The following is a 6,000-nucleotide window of genomic DNA, read 5'->3' as shown; positions in this document are numbered from 1 at the left end:
ATGGATGTTCAGTTTAATTCAAAACATCCCAAACTCACATTTAGACTTACAAATATACACCCACACAAAAGCACATCGCTGCATATTTAGTGGTCTTATAAGCACCACAGTTATCCAGTAGTTTGAGCAGATATGCAGTTATTAGAAAAGTGTATGCACATGACAATGCATAAGATACCAAATTAAAGTCAGGTATCCCAACAAGGAAACCCCAATCCATTTATTTTTATCTAACCATTAGACAAAGGGTTGCTTTAGAAGTGACCTTCCTGGGTGATTAAAAAAAACAAACCAAAACAAAAACAGACACCAAAGAAATATTCTCCTGTAAAATAATGATAGTTAAATACACATTTTTGGAATGGAGGTGATTAGTATGGATGTGACTGCTGATGTTTTAACATTAACTGTGAACCAGGCCTCGTCAACTAGTCGCCTACGAGCTAGATATGACCCTTTTGATTTTTTTTTTAAAGTATTCACACCAGCAATATACAGATTTAACATGTTGTTTACTTTAGCATGCAAGAACATACAGGTGTATGAGTATGGTTTTTCACTGTTCTTCAAGAGTAAAAAAGGAGCAATAATGAGTCCTGTCCAAGCCATCATGCAAGAGTACAAAATGTCTTAAAGCCTTGGCCTAACAAGTAACATGATGGTAAAAGTGGGAAAGTACTTTTCTTTTAAGTAGGCTGCTTAGTATTTCAGAGGAGTTCTTTAAACACCTTCCTGAGAAAAGACTAAATAGAGGGCAGGGTGGAGGGGGATGGGCATATGAGCGAGTAAACCAAGTGAAGGATTGGACCCGACAGGAAAAAGGAGGTATTAAGTGCAGTTATATCATGAAATGGCTTGCAGTGTCTTTGCACAGAGGGGCAATGAGTAAATAGCTCTGTCTATATTAATTTCTCTCAACCCGTTTCTTTTTAAATGCATAAGCACATGGTCTTTTCCTTTGATCAATGTCATTTGCCAGAGATGGGAAAGGTTAAAGGGATCAGTGGTTTTATAACTAACCCCTCTTTTCCATTACATAGGCTGTATTTGCTATTATCCAGAATGGACAAAAAGCAAAGCTGTAATGACAAGGCTTATAAACCTGCACACAGCGTCAAAGTAATATTTCCAAATCATTTAGTTAGTCTCTGTGATTAGCCTCTCTGACCTTCAGATCAAGTCTAGAGTGAATCAAACAAAGGTCATATGTTGGATTTGACCAACTCTTTTCTGAAACAAGAACACAAACAATGAAATTTTCAACCAGCCAAGACTATTCATGTTCTCCATGAGTGTCATTTTTCAAGTTCTCATTCATCTCTGATTACAAGATGTTAAATCAAATTTGTGTGATAGCAAGTCTCAAATAATTTAGAACTGTTAAGTAGGGCTTGGCAATATATTGATATATTAATTCATATATTAATAGATTATAAATTCAGGAGAAGGCTGGGGAGATGTTGAAGATTAATGCTGTCTGAGTATGTCTGTGTATATAGATTTGCTTTGTTCTTCTAATATTTGTTTGAAAGTCTTTGTGTTCTGCAGATCATATTGTCAATAGGTGGGATTCAATTAATTGTTATAGTCATTGTATTTGAGTATTTTGTTCCTCAGCACTGCCCATCAGTTTAATGATTTCCCTCCATTTTCTCCTGGGGGAAATTGATCAATCACACTTCGGACTTTCATGGAGACATGCAGTGTGGAATATAGATCTGATTAAAGCATATGTGGGCTCATATGATGTACGTTCAAAATACATACTGATTGTAATCATTGTAAAACACATTGTTTATGCAGAAAACATCACGGGTATGAAATATGGCCAAAAGTAGGATGCAACTAGTGCATCGTATTAGGAAATGAAATGTGTTCGTGGGAACTAAATGTGTTGATTGTTTGTATTATCATAGACAACAGGAATCTGTGTGGAAGGGTCACGTGGGGTGCAACTCCCTATCAGGCAAGAGGAGGTGTGGCTTAAACGGAGGACAGTGGAAAACAACCAGACAAACATACTATGCAAATGTTCCCGTCACAGTATAGGTCACGCCTCTTCCAATAGCATAAGGGTATGTGCCGGAAAGCGGGAAGTTAGAATCCAACAAAGAGACCTCAGGTTGATGTTGGGCTCTCCAAGATATCTTGTAAACTACGCTTAATAAAAATCAACTAAGACCGGTAACTGCCTAAAGACTGCTTCTATCAACGGACTCGGGGAAAACAATTGGGGATACAACAGCAGCCAGCTAATATTTGTACAATGTGGACAACAACTTCTGACTTGTGGGTGTCATGTTTAGATATGGATTTATGCTTTTTTTATGAGTAATATACAGAGATAAGACATCACTCTATCAGGAAATGCGATCAGGCTTGCGGTTCTTGAAGGTCAGTGTATTACAGAAGACGGTCTCATTTACAGATCCTACATAACTGTTTTGACTCTTTCCTCATACCCTTAACACATTTTTTTTTCTTTACATAAGTGGCACACACAGATCTCACTTGGTACCAATTTGCCCTTTTGTCCTTCTTTCATTTAATTAATTCACAGTGGTGCATGGTAACACATAAGCAGACTGATGAGGGAACACTCTGGAGGAATTTTAACCAGCCATGAAAGACCTTGGCATCGAACATTTAATAAATAATTTCCAGATTATCGCCAGGAGAGGAACCCTGGGTTCATAACGCCATCATTAACACATTACAAGAGGACGATTGGGATTTCAGTCATGAAGTCAAACATGTTTATCTGGTTAAGAACACTTACTAAAAGGTCCGTTTTAAATTTGTTCTGGGGTTTTCGAGTTTGGGCTTCATAAATGAAAAGATCCAGATGTTCAGATTTCAACTTTTTTTGTTGTCCTAATGTTCCAACTGGACTTAATCAGCGCTACTTACATTTTCAGAAGCTATTTAAGTAGACCTAAGTCTGAATGTCTGTAATATGACGAAATCTCGCTGTCAATTATAATTACACTGCTGTCAGTTATCCCTTGCTCCCACCTGCCACCCACTTCTGTACAGACAGTATCAATTCATGTGTCCCTCGCCACTGATCTTCTTCCTGGTCTTAATTTAACCATACTTGTCAGTGACATCCATTGCCTTTCCATATCTCAATAACATGTGGTTCCGTTCTGCTGAATCCTGCACTGGTGCTTTGAGACACCAGGTATTCAAGCCTGCTCTGACAAATAAGACTACATAAACATTTCTGCAGAATATGGCCCTATATCCCCTGAACCTGTCTCAGACAGAGCAGCAGGGTAGTGACCGCTCATGGTGACCTGCCACATTTTGTGTAGGTTGGCTAAAACCGTGAAGAAAATCACATCTTTGAATTAATAGGTCTTCAGTAAGTTATATTAAATGATACTATGAGCTCGTTGAATAAGTATGATTGACCATCTCTTTGGGAGAATTCGTCATGTCATTGTCAGTATCCAAATAACAGAGGGACTCACTGAGTTATTCCCTTGGTTCAGGACATTTCAGTAAGTTATCCTTGAACATGAACAGCTCTCAGAAAGGCAGAGAGGGGCCAAAACCAGAAGAATCTAATCTTTAATGTGATTTCAAAGCACAGCCTTGAGCAACTTCACTAAAAATGACTGAAGCGCTGAATTTGAGGACACAATACTCTTATCTAAACTTTGTGTCTCGATGTTTTTTTTTTGTGTGTTGTTGTTGTTGTTATCTCTCTAGTTCTCTTTTTATTTCCATTTCACCTCCTCACTATCCAAAATGAGTTAGATAAAAATGTATTTGTCCTGTGTGTATGATTATGAATTTAAAATTGTAAAAAATTTAAATGAACTCATTTTGAAGTTAAAATTAATTTCGGGGTGCTTTTGCTGACTAACAATATAATGTTAAATCTAAAAACTGAACACTATATCTTGCAAGAAGTCATACTTTTTTTTGTTTGTTTCTTTAATGAAATAGTTTCACCCAGTGCCTTGTTGGGTTTTGTTTCCCCCTCTTCCTCCTTCATATATATTTTCTGCAATCTGGGGCAAATTAAGGAAATTTATAAACTCTTTCAACAAAGTTTTCTAAAAATCTCCTTGGGGATTTGAAAATTCAAAATACAACTGACACTGTCACTGTGATCTCGTTGTTTTGCTTTGAAAAAAGAAACAGAACAGCTTTCCTAAACACACAGACACACACACAGACACACACGCGCACAAGCACTGGCACATGCGTACGCACACACGCACACGCACACACCACTCTCCGTTTTTCTTTCCCATCCCTTAATTCCGTCGTTTTGGCACTCGGGAAGATCTAAAGAGATTGATTGAGCAAACCAACCTTAAGGGATCACTGTGCTGTCGGATGCAGTCCTCAGTCACGCCTCCAGTAACACTGCCGATGGAATAAATCAATTAGATGGACCAGATACTTGTTTCTTCCACCTTGGATCCAGAAGGGCACAGTGGGGCCTCCATCTCTCCATCTACCGCAGGTGACACACACACACACACACACACACACACACACACACACACACACACACACACACACACAGAGCAGCACGCATAAGCACTGATGTCTGATGTGAATAACAAGAGCTCTAGTGAGTTATATCCCATGTTCAAGTATTCAGAGGCCTGCAGTTTTTCATTCCATCAGGACCCTTCAGCCTGTTTCAAAAGTATGCTAAACCCTGGATTTATTTATTAACTAACAAGCTACAAACCGGGATAAACCAAATGAACACCAAATACCAAAACAGCCCAACTACCTGGAGATGCGACTGTCAGTCATTTAGATATGCAAATGCTGATGCAAACGTGGTCTCTGAAACCGGCAGACCACAACAATAGGCCCAGGATAATGGAGATGTGTTCAAAGCTCTGTCGATATTTGTTCATAGATTTAATTTGCTATTCCTGTTCCGATTTATTAATTGCTGCATTCGGTGTGCGTCCAGGCTTTGTTATTGTTGTTGTCCTTTGGCTGTTTGTCTGGACCAATTACGGTTGATCCTCCCGGGAGTAGACTGGACTCTTCAGATGTCTGCTATAATCTATTGATTCCTTTCATCTCTGCTTGCTGTTGCTGGCGCGTATGTGTGTATGCGATCGTGTGCATGTGCTTGTGTGTGTGTGTAGGAGGGCGTGTTTGTCAAAGACAGATGGGGGTGGGTGCTTGTGTCTATGTGTTGGAAATGAGTCGATCTCATTTACACTGGTCTCCTCATCCGATGAGGGAGGGGGGGGGGGGGAGTGGCAGAGCGCGTTGCTCATGTCCTCTCCGTTTCCTTCTTCTTCCTTTCTCTCAGTGTTTTTTCATATGCTGATAGCAGTGTGTCATTATCGTTCTCTGTCGCATTGATCTCATGCTCTCGTTGTATCTTCCTTTGCCTGCTATCTTTACATTATAACCTTCTATCTTTCTCTGTTGATCTTTGCCTGCCTAGCCATTCACCCTCAATTTCTATCTTTGCCTGATTTATATTTTTTTTGGTCTATTTCTATTTCACTATCATTCACTCAGAATGTGTTTTTATGTCTTCTTCACTCAATCTTTCTCCACACTCAGGCTCCATCTCCTCTTGTTTCCGTCACTGTCTATCAGATAGTGTTCATTCAGAATCACCCCAAAATAAGGGGCTCGTAGAAGGCAAAGGACCTCATTTAACACTTTTTGCAAGAGAGTAATTCTTGCATATGAACTTCAAATTCAACATGTCGGTTATACAATTAATTTCTCTGACTATCATGGCCATGTCTGAGTAGCTGTTTGAATCTTTTTAACAACAGCAGAGCAGCTCCAGAAGAGATTAATCCACTGGAAATGCAAATAGCTTTGAAGCTCAAGCAGCCCTCATGGCAATGGCTTTGCTGAGTTGTCGCAACAAAGGTCAGTCACAAAACAAGGGATGGAAATATATGGATTTGTTTGAGGTTATGCGAGTCTTTTGGATTTGGATGAATTGTCAATGTCACATCTTTTTGTTTTACCCGATAATCAGTATAG

At 39.2% G+C, this 6,000-nt stretch overlaps 1 long non-coding RNA gene across 2 annotated transcripts in view; it reads right to left on the bottom strand.

The window, feature by feature from the left end:
- Window positions 1–4,386: 4,386 nt before the first annotated feature.
- LOC138195930 (uncharacterized) overlaps window positions 4,387–6,000 on the bottom strand; it is a 43,880-nt gene continuing 42,266 nt past the window's right edge. For both annotated transcript variants that reach the window (XR_011178101.1, XR_011178100.1), the window contains exon 3: window positions 4,387–4,474. This is a non-coding gene — a long non-coding RNA (uncharacterized lncRNA). The remainder of the gene's footprint in view (window positions 4,475–6,000) is intronic.

Source organism: Embiotoca jacksoni, unplaced genomic scaffold (genome assembly GCF_022577435.1).
Source record: "Embiotoca jacksoni isolate LCO1_2020_lvr unplaced genomic scaffold, fEmbJac1.0.p SCAF_13, whole genome shotgun sequence".
Classification (NCBI taxonomy): domain Eukaryota; kingdom Metazoa; phylum Chordata; class Actinopteri; family Embiotocidae; genus Embiotoca; species Embiotoca jacksoni.
The sequence above is the reverse complement of the archived record's forward strand: the minus strand, read 5'-3'. Positions and strand labels throughout refer to the sequence as shown.